General features: G+C 46.7%; 1 pseudogene; it reads left to right on the plus strand.

The window, feature by feature from the left end:
- The first annotated feature begins 9,178 nt into the window (after nt 1–9,178).
- Nucleotides 9,179–13,192, plus strand: LOC146196220 (uncharacterized; annotated as a pseudogene).
- Nucleotides 13,193–13,755: the final 563 nt, after the last annotated feature.

Raw genomic sequence — 13,755 nt, forward strand, 5'->3', positions numbered from 1 at the left:
AGCACCAGTGTCTACCAATGCGCTAACCTTATAGCCGTCGAGGAGCACGGGTATATCCAGCGAGAGTCTGTCTTCACGTGTACGAACTGTCGTCGGGGCCGTCAAGTCGCGGTCACTCACAGGTCGCGTTGTCGGGGGGTCTTCGTCGCGTCGATCTGAAGCGGCCTCGCCCCCTGAGGTCGCTGTCTTTAGTTTTCCCGGCTCGGACTAGGCGACCGTCGCTGCGCCATCCCGGATGAGCTGGGCTGCGAGGATAGTCGGCGTGGAGACGGAGATCGTGACTGTCGTCTAAAAGTTGGCGCCATGCGCTGCTGGGCTACGTAGTCCTCAATATCCCGGGGTCGTTGGCCTAAAGGAGGGTTACGCATGTCGATGGGGAAACCCTTCAGTCCCAGTTGTCGATATGGGCACTGTCGATACAGGTGACCAGCTTCCCCGCAGTGGAAGCACAGGCGCTGCCTATTTTGGGCACGCCACAGGTCTGCCTTTCGCTGGGGTGGTCGGCGGTTGTCGATGTACGGCTCGGGGTGGGCTGAATAAAGTGAGCCTTGGTCGGGTGGCAGTAATTGCGTGGAATCAGTCGGGGGACGTCGCAAGATGTCCGCATACGTTGGCCGACAGGACTCGGTGGAAAAGGATGGCGGGTTAGCAGCTGGCACCGAAGGCCGAAGTGCTTGCTGGAGTTCTTCTCGGACAATACTAGCGACAGAGCTGACCGTCGGCTGGGGAGCACCGAAAAGCTTCTGGAGCTCTTCACGCAAAATGGAGCGGATGATGTCGCAAAGAAGATCCGGACTAGCCCCGAAGGCCGAATGCGGCTCAGTGAGCGAAGCGGCGAGTACCGGCCTGTCGTAGGTCGCAGACCGCTGCTGGAGCATCCTTTCCATCGTGATTGCTTCCGAAACAAACTCGGCAACTGTGCTCGGCGGGTTGCGCACGAGCCCAGCGAACAGTTGTTCCTTAACGCCGTGCATGAGATGGCGCACCTTTTTCTCTTCGGGCATGGCCGGGTCAGATCGTCGGAACAACCTAGTCATGTCCTCCACGTACATGGTTATGGTCTCGTTCGGCATCTGTATTCGAGAGCGTAAGGCCCTTTCCGCTCGTTCTCGGCGATCCGGGCTGGTGTAGGTGTCCAGGATGCAGCGGCAGAACTCGCGCCACGATGTTAGCACGCCTTCACGATTCTCGTACCAAGTACGAGCGCCATCTTCCAGGCTAAAGAAGACATTCCTGAGCTTTGCGGCGTCGTCCCACTGATTAAATGCGGCGACCCGTTCAAACTGGGTGAGCCAGTCTTCGACGTCTTCCGTCTGACAGCCGTGGAAAGTCTTAGGCAGTCGTGGGCTCTGTAGAGTGTAGTACGTTGGAGTTTGCATGACAGGTCGAGGGGCGGCTGCGGTGGTGAATTCCAACGGCCCGTGCTCAGGTGGTAGGCCTAGGTTCCTCCGGCTAGCGCGGTGGACAGGAGTGTCGATTGGCACAGGACCTGAATCCTGGGTATGCGGAGGAGTGCGGGACATATACTGGGATCGTTACCCTGCGCCGACACCAAAATATGTCACGGACAACAGGGCTAGACTTCACTAAAACGCCGGGACGAAGCTGTACCAGCAGGCGAAGTTCGGCACACAGCACGCGAGAGTCAACTTCAGTGTCCTCTTCTTCCAGGCGCAGCAAGAACATGGGGGGGGGGGGGGGGGGCAATATGCTCCATTTACATTGACCCTCATCTAACCGTTACACTTCATGACTTAGAAACTCTTTTAATACAACTACCAGAGCCATATCTTTTAGTTGGGGATTTTAATGCTCACTCCTATTTTTGGGGAAGCAGACAAACTGACGTCAGAGGTCAGGTTTTAGAAAGTTTTATTCTGTGCAACAATGTCTGTTTGTTAAATACGGGGAAACACACATACTGCTCTCCAAGCACTGGCAAATTCAGCTGCCTAGATTTGTCTTTTTGTTCACCAAGTGTTTTTACCGATTTTAAATGGGACGTCCTTGACAACCCCTATGGAAGCGATCATCTTCCAGTCATTATCAGCCTAGCATCATCACCATCAATCACCCTAACAAAACCACGGCGCTGGAAGCTAAATTTGGCCGACTGGGCGCTCTTCCGCGAGGAAGCTGCCCTAGAAGAAATCTTTTCGGACAGTTCTGATGTGGATAAATTAAATGAAACTTTCACAGCACGTATTATTGCCGCCGCTTACCTAGCCATTCCACGGACTTCCGGTGTGGTGCGACAAAATCGTAAAGCATGGTATACGCAAGAATGTAGAAAAGCAAAAAAGGAACAAAATAAAGCATGGGGAATTTTACGCCGCTACCCAACACATGAAAACCTGATAAATTTCAAGAAGGCAAAATCTAAAGCTCGGTATATCCGCCGCACAGCTGAAAAGCAATCATGGCAGAGGTATGTATCTTCTATCAACAGCTCAGTTACATCCAAGGACATGTGGGAAAAAGTACATAAACTAGATGGAAAGTACTCCCCCTTCACAGTTCCATTTTTCAAAACCTCTGGTGCACAAACCAGTATAGAAGAACAAGCAGACATATTGGGAGAATATTTTGCTGCAGTTTCAAGCTCTACGCACTATACACAATCTTTTTTAAAGTATAAATCAACAGTTGAAAAACAAAAACTCCCAATGACTGGTAGCATGAATGAACCTTTTAATGCTTTAATTACACTAGAAGAAATACATAGAGTACTGTCAGCTGGCAAACACACTGCACCAGGACCTGATGATGTGCACTACGAAATGTTAGCCCATTTATCAGAAACCTCTGTAGAAGCATTGTTAAAACTGTTTAACAAAATCTGGATATCCGGAAAAATTCCGAAGTCCTGGAAGAAGGCCATTGTAGTGCCACTTTTGAAGCCTGGAAAGTCTCCAAATTCTCCAGGTAGTTACAGGCCAATAGCCCTGACGAGCTGTCTTGCAAAGTGCTTTGAAAGTATTCTAAATATAAGATTGATGTTTGTCCTCGAATCCCAAAAACTGCTTGACACTCACCAGTGTGGCTTCAGGAAAACATGTTCCACTACTGACCACCTTGTCCGCCTCGAAAATACAGTTCGAGAAGCGTTTCTACATAAGCAACACTGCCTTGCCGTCTTTTTTGACCTTGAAAAAGCCTACGACACCACATGGAGGTTTGGGATCCTGCGAGATTTGGGAGAGCTTGGAATTCGCGGCAGGATGCTAAAATGTCTAGCTGACTTTCTACATAATCGATCCTTCCAAGTACGTCTCGGTTCCGTACTTTCTAAAAACTTCACACAAGAAACTGGAGTGCCCCAAGGGTGCATTTTAAGTACCACGCTTTTCATAGTAAAAATGAACTCTATAGCTAAAGTAATACCGAAATCCATTATGTATTCAGTTTACGTAGACGATTTGCAAATTGCGTGCACATCACCAAATGTAACTACATGTGAGAGGCAGATTCAGCTAACTGTAAATAAGCTGGCATCATGGGCAGATAAAAATGGTTTCAAGTTTTCCACGCAAAAGTCTGTGGCTGTTCTCTTTTCTCTTAGACGAGGACTGCACACTGACCCCACCATCTACCTAAATGAAATCACACTACCAGTAAAACACGAACACAAATTTTTAGGTTTAACATTTGATAGGAAGCTCTCTTTTCTTCCTCACATAAACGTCCTGAAAAAGAAAGCTTCCAAATCTCTGAATATACTCAAAGTCCTCTCACGCAAACACTGGGGGTCTGACCGGACGTGCCTTTTACACATCTACCGCACAGTCATTCGCTCTTGCCTAGACTATGGCTGCATTGTATACGGATCAGCAAGACCTTCATATTTGAAGCGCTTGGACCCTGTACAAAATTCAGGCTTGCGTCTTTCTACTGGTGCTTATAGGACATCACCTATCGCAAGCCTTTATGTAGACACCAACGAACCATCCCTAGAACTTAGAAGGACCATGCTCACATTTTCATATATCCTGAAAATACGCTCCCTACCAAAACATATATGCTACCCCATTGTCACTAAATGTGCCTCCAGAATATTGTCCAAAAATAGGCCTCAGTCAATCAAACCCTTGTTACTTCGATTTGAGGATAAATGCAAAGAATTAGGAATACTAAACGCCCTCCCCAATATTGCATCAAGGCAAAATTCACTGCCACCATGGTACAGCCTTCCTGTTGTGTGCGATTTCACACTAACTCAGTTTTCTAAACATAAAACACCACCTGAACACATCCTGCAAGAATTTCTAGCTCTTAAAGGAAAGTATGACAATTGCACACAATTTTACACGGATGGATCCAAGACAACAAAACACGTAGGAAGTGCAATAGTGCATGGAAAATGGGAAAAAACTGTGAGATTACCTCAGTGTGCAAGTATTTTTACAGCTGAATGTTATGCTCTGGCAGTGGCTGTAAGCAAAATAGTAAACGAGAACATTACAAACAGTATTATATACACAGACTCCTTAAGTGTTCTCACAGCCCTTCACCACAAAAATGCAGTTGTACCACTACTCGGAGAAATCATACACAACATATCAACAGCTTCTGCTCGAGGACATAAAATAACGTTTTGTTGGGTCCCGAGTCATGTCGGCATTGGAGGCAATGAGAGAGCAGACTTTTGCGCTGCCCAGGCCCATGGAAAACGAATAAAGAACATAGACATGCCATACAGAGACTGTATGATGCTGGTGCACAACAAGCTAAAGGACGAATGGCAGTCATCATGGAGTAAGGAGGTAAATAATAAACTGCAGTTGGTGAAGCCCACTTTAGGGGAATGGAAATCACGTCGCAATCAAGAACGTTTTATAGAAGTGATTTTATGCCGTCTCCGCATTGGCCACACGCATATGACGCACAATTTTTTGTTGAGAAAAGAAAACAAACCTTTGTGTGAAGAATGCGGACAGCAACTCACCATAAACCACGTTTTACTTTCATGCACAAGATTTGAAATGCTAAGGAAAAAGTATTTTACTCGATTTTATGATGAACACATTCCTTTCCATCCAGCTTTGATTTTAGGTGAAAGCGGACTTGTCGATCTATCATGTGTTTTTAGCTTTTTAAAGGAAGCAAATGTTTTACGGAAACTGTAGAATAAATAGTGTACACCATTTACAACCTTGTGCTTGGCGCATGATAGCCTGAGCTGCTTATGCGCCATTAAACCCAACACAACACTCCTTCTGTTTTGGGGGTCTTCAGGTAATCTCCTTTGAGCTCTTGGTAAATTGCGTCACAGGTTTCTGTGACAATCTCGTTAACTGTTGAATGTCCCAACCGGAACTGTTGGCTCAGCGAGTAGTGGCTCTCCTAGAAAATGAAAAGGCATTTGTTAGAAAATGTGGAACCTCAATCTAAAGTTACGTATAACACTCAGCTAAAAAAAAACTAAAAAAAAAAACAAGACTGCTCCTAGTTGTTACTGGATTGTTCTCCCTTTTTTTTTATTTCCTGTTAGCAATGACTGTGTGTGAGTATGTGCTGAAACAAGATATTCAATGGAGTCGTTCCAAGTCAGATATCCCGAAAACCACTCCGAGGACTTTACAGAGTCTAGAAGATTGTTGCCGCCTTTTGTGCCTACGTTCCAAACGCGCCCACTTATTCATCATGAACAGCCTTCAACTACCCAACTTTCCATTCTGCTGAATTACATTCTAAGTGTACTTTATAGCTGGCTGCAGGTGTAACTAGTGTAAGCGCATGGAGATGACAAGTTTGCTTTTAGAGTTACAAATATATTAGCGTTAAGCTTCCTGCGTGTGTTTTGCGTGTGTGCCATAGGATGCGAAGCTTTGCAGACCTAGCGGCACAGCCATGGAATAATAATTCAGAGTAAACGTTACTAACCAGACGCAAGGTAGCGAAGAGTGACTTGCAGTCTTGTCGTCGGCGAAATCGGTGAGCGCATCACAGTCTCCTGTCGCGCAATCCTGGGTCCGACGCGCGACAACAGCTGCGTAAACTGCTCCGGAGTGACGCGGAGAAGTCGCCGGTACTCGCCTGGGTCTGAAAACAGCAGCTCTTTGTAGAGCTGGTTTTGAACACCGATATTCTTTCGGTATATCCAGTCTTTCTGCCAGCATCGCCGTTTGCAAGCACGCAAGTCGTCTTCGTCGTCAATAGCTATTGCTAGAGCGAACGCAGCCAGCTGCCGATTCCACTCGGCCTCCATTTTGACGAGTACTCTCAAAAGTGCGCTACAAGGAGATCAGCGAGACGCGGGGTGGAGAGTACCCCTCCAGGTCCGCGCTGTCGTCTGCTCTCTGGGCCCGCCGTGTGGATGTCGTCGCGGATCAGATCATCCGCGGACCAACCCACGTGACCGGTCCGCGGCCCAGTCCGTGGTCCGTCGTGTGGATGCACCTTTACAAGCAGTCTCAAATATCAGCGAGGTTCTGCCCTCCTTTCCCTTCGTTCACGCCAGTTATATCGCACCCGCTATCTTTCGAATATCACATAGATGCAAGGATAAAGCTAAATAAGCTAAACAGTTCAGAAGGCAGTATCATACAGGCCATACCTAAATTAAAATAAGCTGATAACGCGCTTCAATAATTTCCAGCACAAAAAAGGCCACTCGCTATCTGAAATGCTTTTTTTTTTTTTGTAGTGGTGCACAACTTTCAAGCTCGCGAGCTTGGACGATTATCGCATTGTACAGGAGCAGTTATGCATTTTATCACTGTAATGCACTGCAGCGCAGACTGTGCCCTCGCAACCTGCAACTTGCATTGAAAAAATGCAGAGCATGCCACTTGCGAAGGCAAGCATATTAAAAAAAAAAAATCTTTGACGACCGACTGTTTATCCAGCGTCTTGGTTGACGAAAACAAGGAGGTTGGTTATAAGCTTCGCAAGATTGCGCCGATTACTCCTGGTTTTCGGTGTAACTAGCTCCTTAATGTTCTCGCATTGAAATGTGCCAGTAGGTTCACTGCGCTGTTACATATTCATGCAATTTTCGCTGCGCAGATTTCACGAAGCTCGATCGCAGTACTTACTTTCAAACGCGGTCGCTTTCGCCGGAGTCGTCCGTCCTGATGTGTTATCGTCGTGAACCACTGTTGCTCCGAGGGGGTAATCCTTTCACACTAGGAACTGGCACAACTGCGCAATCGTTGTCCTTGCAGCGCACACAGATGGGTGAAGGCATTGCAGCATAGTTGCGTGCACCCGCACAGAACAAAAAAAAAAGCTGCTGTCGCGAGCCGCGGCGGCAGGACGACAGCCGGCAATGCGGCACATAAACACGTGGTACGGGACTACGGCAGAAATATTCATGCGCAGAAATGAATTGGCCGTAATAAGTTAACATTATGTTTTTACTGAATATTGTTAGTTTCTTTCAATAGGCACCTTTCCTGTGAGGATATTCAAGCGAAACCTACCATCCCCCCCCCCTCCCACACACACACACACACACTGCGATGGCATACGCAACTTTCAACCAAACAGTACGGCCGGACTGGCGGGGATTTCAAACAGCAAAAAAACTATTTTTGTAAAGACCCACTGTGCAAGGTAATCCGGCGCGCTTTCGTTCGCCAAGACGTGGTCGTGGACTATCGTGGATGGCGAAGCCGCGCAGGTGGTACATGTAGTACATACGTTAAGGCTCAACTAGAGTAACAATTGAAGATCACGACCGCCGCTACCAACGGATACAACGAATTGCGGCATGAAAGCTGAGAAATTAATGACAATCGCCCGTACTGTGTATGTGCAAGAGTTTTTTAGGCCAACCAGCTAATCATTTGGTACAAAATACAATTCGCTATCTCAGGGGCCGAATGGAAGTTGCAAACCTAATTGGATTTCCTGTTGGAATTTTGAGTACCATTTGGAAAATCCGAAGGAAATTTTACACGCAATTGGAACTATTTGGAATGCCCAATTGGTATTTGCTGAACCATTTGGTTATTCCAACTGGACTAATCCATTGGAGAGGTGGTGTCCAATATTGGGTCCAGATGTAACCATTTGCAGGTCCCAATTGGCCCCAATGTTTTTTCTTTTTGACCAGGCAGGACACATCTCGACCATTGAAGACAAGTGTGAATGTTGAAACAGAATTTTGTTAGCGAGGAAATATATGTCCTGGAAACATACTTGTCCGTACGTACATCGGACGTACACCTCGTCTCTCATGCGGATATACAAAAACGGACGTAGTCTGTACCTCCGACGGACGTACGAATACGGAGCTTGTTATGTTAATATAAATGAGCTTGTTATGTTAAGGCTCGACTTTTAAGGACACTTAACATGGCCTAAAGGACATCGCCACTGTTTCATCTCGCTCCGCTCGGAATGCGGTCGCTGCGACTAGACTGAACCTCAATATGATTCTTTCTTCAAGACCTGCGGCACAAGTTGAATCGTTTCACATGCAAGCTAAAGTGTCCGCGATTTCTGCATCTGCGGCGCAGACTTGTTCCAGATGGCCGCGGCAACTCGATCGCGGCCAGAGCGACGATGTTCAGCACGTTGGAAAATATTCTCCACAGACGCGCCGCTTGTCGCATAATTTGCACACTCGGTCATCTGAAGTGCGTAAGCATTTTCTTTTCAATTAAATACACTAATGCTACTGACTATTGACACATGCACGCACCGCAGGGAGACTGAATAAACATTTGCGGCACACACCACTGCAAGCGACGCAATAGCTGTAACGTGCATACACGTATTGAAATGCCTAATAGGAAGAACGACCGGCATTTTCTTCGAACATTCTGCGTTTTCTGTGTAGATCACAGTAGCTCAGAGTGCCTAGATTTTTTTGCTCAGGCTATTGACAACTCGCACATCGGCTCTACTCTTGTATCACGACGAAAACGAAGTTAAAGTAAACTGGTACACATACCTTGAGAGAGCGGTCGGAGGTGTAAGTGAATTGAAGCTCGTGCGGTTTTTCCTTCACGTGGGAAGTCTGCAGGCACAGTCCTTGTAGGGTTACTGTCTCTTCCGTGCAACCTTGTACACCGCAGCATATCAAATGACCAGAGTTGAGCACCGCTTCACCTTCGATTAGGCATCTAATCCTTTTTTCGCGCGTTCCTATGTGTTGCAGTATATCCCCTAACGTTAGTGCCTGCAAAAACAGTAGAGGCATTTTTTCTGGGCGCCTTTTCACTAGGGCATGGGTATGGTGGCTAGAAGGGGTATGGTGGCTAGAAGGGGGAGGTGACGCCAGCGCCGGCGTATCCGCCGAGAGAGTGCGATCCTGTGGTTCACGCGCTGCCGCGAACGCCGCGGTGGCGCTGCGGTCAGCTTGGCGATGCAGTCACGCGATCATGCGCGTCTGCAGGGCTGCCAGATTTGGCTACTTTACGCCAAATTGGCTACTTTCTGAGCCACCTGGCGACAAAAAATTTAAGTTTGCTACTTGGTTAATTTCTGGCTACTTTTGAAAAATTTTCGCCTATTCCAACAAGCCCGTTTGCGCGCTGTTCAGGATGCTCGTTTTTATAGATAGACAGATAGCAAACCTATCAACGGTAGCGCTGCAATACAACCAACTGTGCATGGTGACGACTGTCTCCACCCTGTTTCAAAGGGGACGCTCTTAACATCTATCCACTAAAACCCCTTGATAATTTGAAAGGAGCGACCACGGTGGTAGCGACACTCTCCTCCGCGCCGCGCTTTCCTCCTCAATTCTCCTCGCGCGGCTAAGGTGGTGCGGCGGCTGCGAGCTCTGCACACGACACGCTTTTTCTCCCTGGCGCCCGCCGGCCGGCCACAGCAGTCATTGAAGCGCGCGTTTTTGGGCCAGGTCTGCGCTCCAGGATCAAGTACTGCCTCTTACTTTGTCTGTGTTTTTTTTTGAGCGTGAACTCCATCACCGTGGTAAAAGCTCGCAAAACGAGAAACCGACCCAGGCTGGTGCTTTGAACGTTAAGATGAGAGAAAGTCAAAGCGGCCGCTTAGTCTATTTCGCTACTTTCAAGCTAGCTTGGCTAAGCATAGTATATGTCACGTGATAAACCTTAAGTTTGGATCATTGGTTAATTATACGTTTATTTTGACCAATGACGGGCCAAATTAAATGAAATTTAGTAAATCGCACTTGAAACCCAAATTTGCGCTGCAGCATCGAGTCATATACCGTTGGGAAGCTTAGGCCAAGTGTAAGGGCACTGTGGTAGTTAGCGATCATTATTAATCTGCGTAGTAAATTTTGTATAAAACCAAACTTGGAGCTAGACGATCAAGTCATATACCGTTGAAAAGCTTAGGATGAATCCAAATGCTCTGAATTAGCGATCCATATTTGCGTTAGTGAGCTATATGCAATCAAAACCACCCTTTGCATTATAGCATCGAGTCATATACCTTTCGAAAGCTTAGGTTGAATGCAAATGAGTTGTGCTAGTTATCGAACCGAATTAATTAGTGCTAATTATTTAACTGCTCTTAGAGCCAAACTTTGCATTATAGATGACCAAATAAGGGCAAGTGTAAACACATTATGCTAGCTGGCCAAACTTAGATAAACATCACAACAACAGAACTAACACACTAGCTAGGCTTACCACGAACTGCTTCGAAATGTTTTTCTTTGCCCGTGCATATTTGCGTGCAGTAGGTCTTATTTAGCGCGCACCCGCTGACAATAAATTAGTCATGAGTACATCTTCCGTCCATAGGTTTGTCTCATCAGTGTGAAAGTGGCTTTTGCACTCTAGTTTGTTCACTGAATAAAACAGTTGCGCACTTTCAATGCGATCAAGGAGCGCGGACAACCATTCATTGACCGCAATTCGCCGAACATTATTAGGCACTGGTGTCAAGGAAGCTTACGAAGATACTCGGTATACCTATGAAAGAATGATTTCTATATCTCTAGGCAAGGTAAACGCCTCTCGATAATGTAATATTATACTTGAGAAACCGAAGGTTCCCGTCCAACGCCTAGTAGTCATGATCAAAAAGGAAAGAAGTGTGTTTGATCATGTGAACACCTCCTGCACATTGGCCGTATCCTTGATAAACCCAAACCATGATTGAGAAGGTCAACTCAACTATTTACGGCAGACCTGAACATCGTACATGAGTGGTTGCAGTTTCGTTTCGTCGTATTCTCCTTTTGTAGCCATTGTTTGAGAGGTCGAACTCCACTAACATTTTATACTTACATTTTCATGGACATAATTTTATGCATTTTATACTGTTTCTAATCATCACAGAGAAGTTTCTGATAACACTTGTGTTTATCTGGTCAGTTTAGTTTTATGTCCGTTTATATAATATCGCAGTGTTACGCAGCCAGTTTTTTTTTTTCAGAAAACGTTTCTACGTGATTTAGTTGCTATAAGACGCAACTGGCATTTGTTTCTTCACGAGCGTTGGAATAAAACGACTATGAAACAAATTTTTTTGGTTGTCTTTTTGCAGTGAGCGCTCTCTTTGCTGCCCATTGCATGGCCCCATGGCTCCTTTTTGGCTACTTTTTATTGCTCTTCCTCTGGTTGGCTACTTTCTGGCTACTTTTCCCATTTTTGTGGCGACTTTTCGTTTTTTGGACCTGGCAACCCTGTCTGCAGTATCTCATAGTATCTGGACGGCGCAGCAACGTTCCTGTTTATTCGCGGCTGCCAGCGTAATCTCTCCTTTATGACAAGCTGCTGACATGTTAATGTGAGTGGCTAACTTCGCCAAACAGATGAACTCTAACGAAAAAAAAAGCGAGGCAGCGTCAGTGCTTCGCCCCTGGCTGCACGTCCGGCTATGTGTCGTCGAGGCAGCATTGTCAGCGTGTGTCTCTTTTTTCTGTGCCCAAGGACCCTGCACGTTTCAAAGCTTGGCAAAGAGCCGTCCCCCGTGCCGACAAATCTTTGGACGCGAACTCGGCGCTATGTGAGCGTCATTTCGACGAGCAGTTTATTGAGTGCTGTTTCACGCACGTGGTGAACGGTGCAACAGTGCAGATTCCACGAGAACAGCCGGTGCTGAAACCAGACGCAGTCCCAACCATATTCCCCAATGTTCCCGCATACCTCTCCAAGAAAGCGCCAAAGAAGAGGACATCAAGAACTTCAACCTGCGGTTTGCCTTCAAAGATCCAGCGCCAGGAATCAAGCGTGTCTGTGCAGAACCAATAGATTCGTGCAGCGCAGAAAGTCATTGCAACCAAGTGCCATAAATTCCTGACGTTCGTAGGTGTGATCTTCCCAGCGGGGCTAGACACCTGATTGCTGAAGCCGGCAACCTCACAGTGTTTAGCGTGTGCGCTCTAGAAGGTGAGAGCATAAATTTTGAAAAGTATGTGCTTATGACAACAGGTGAGAAGACAGTCCAGGCAACGGTTTTTGTGCAAGCCACAAAAGTCAAAACTGTTAATATTATTGACATGGATATGGCAGAAGAGTTGTTTCGCAACGTGGACTCCATGATCCCATGCAGAGGTTTTGGCAAAACTGGCGAACTTGAAGCAAACGCCAAGAGCAAAGACAAGACCTGCGGTAGCAGAACTTTCAGTTCATCTTGTCGTGCAGTTGCTCAAATGCCAGAAGGAGCCTGTACCCAGTGCAAGCACCTCAGGAGACTGCTGCTTAATCAGGCATCCTACAGAAGGAGAAAAGTAAAAAGCGGAGTTCAATCGCTTTCATATAGGTTGAAGCTGCAAACAGCACAAGCGAAAAGGCGCAGGCTAAGTGTCCTTCGAGCCAAGGTAAGCATTGAGCAGTTGAAGCAAAAGAATACGCAGCTTGATTCTGTGGTCTTTGAGGAAGCAGTCAAGGCCTTACCCATGAAGCAGCAGCAGCAGGTCAAGGCGTGCTTTGCAGCGTCGAAAAGGAAGTGTACGAAAGGAATGTAGTATGAAAGTGAGTGGGCACTGGAGTGCTTGATAATGTGCATGAAGAGCCCCAGGCTCTATGAGCACATACGCAGAAACAAAATAATGACCTTGCCTTCTCGAACATCCTTACGCCGATATTTAAAGAGTTACAGGAGTGGGTTTGGCCTAAGCGAGAAGGTGTTTGGTGCTGTTGCAGAGAAAACAAAATCAATGGACTTATTCCAGCGCCATGGCGGACTCTTAATTGATGAGATTAAACTATCCGAAAGCTTGAGCTTGACATCCAGTGGCGCTATCGAAGGTTTTGTGGACCTTGGGAAGTTCACACCTGAAAGTGAGCGCTCCAGGACATGCGACCATGGCCTTGTATTGTTTGTGCCTTTTACTGGAACGTGGCACCAGATTATTGGCGTGTTTGCATCCCACAGGAATGTAAAGGCAGACACGTTGGGAAAGATAACCATCGAAGCAGTGGTCATGTGCGAAAATGCTGGCTTGCACTTAGATTTCATCACTACTGATGGAGCTGCTTGGAGTATGTGTATGTGGCACTCATTTGGCATACACGGCAGGAAAGAAAACACGTTCTGTAAAAGACGGCACCCTACAGACCCAGAACGCTTCCTGTTCTTTATATCTGACTTCCCGCACCTCGTGAAGTGTGTCAGGAATGCTTTTGTTCGAACAGGTTTGAAACTGCCAGAAGGCCATGCTAGTGCTGACCCTATTAACTATGCCCGAAAGCTTGATGAACAGCACGACACGACCCTCAAAGCCATGCCTCATATTAACAAATCGGTCGTGCGGCCGAATGGTTTTGAGAAAATGCGGGTTAACTACGCATTCAAGCTTTTTAGCGACGAAACTCTCAGAGGTCTTTTTTATATAATTAAAATGTAGAAGAAAAGCATGAG

The sequence above is a fragment of the Amblyomma maculatum genome, chromosome 3 (assembly GCF_055883805.1).
Source record: "Amblyomma maculatum isolate TAMU_Amacu chromosome 3, ASM5588380v1, whole genome shotgun sequence".
Classification (NCBI taxonomy): domain Eukaryota; kingdom Metazoa; phylum Arthropoda; class Arachnida; order Ixodida; family Ixodidae; genus Amblyomma; species Amblyomma maculatum.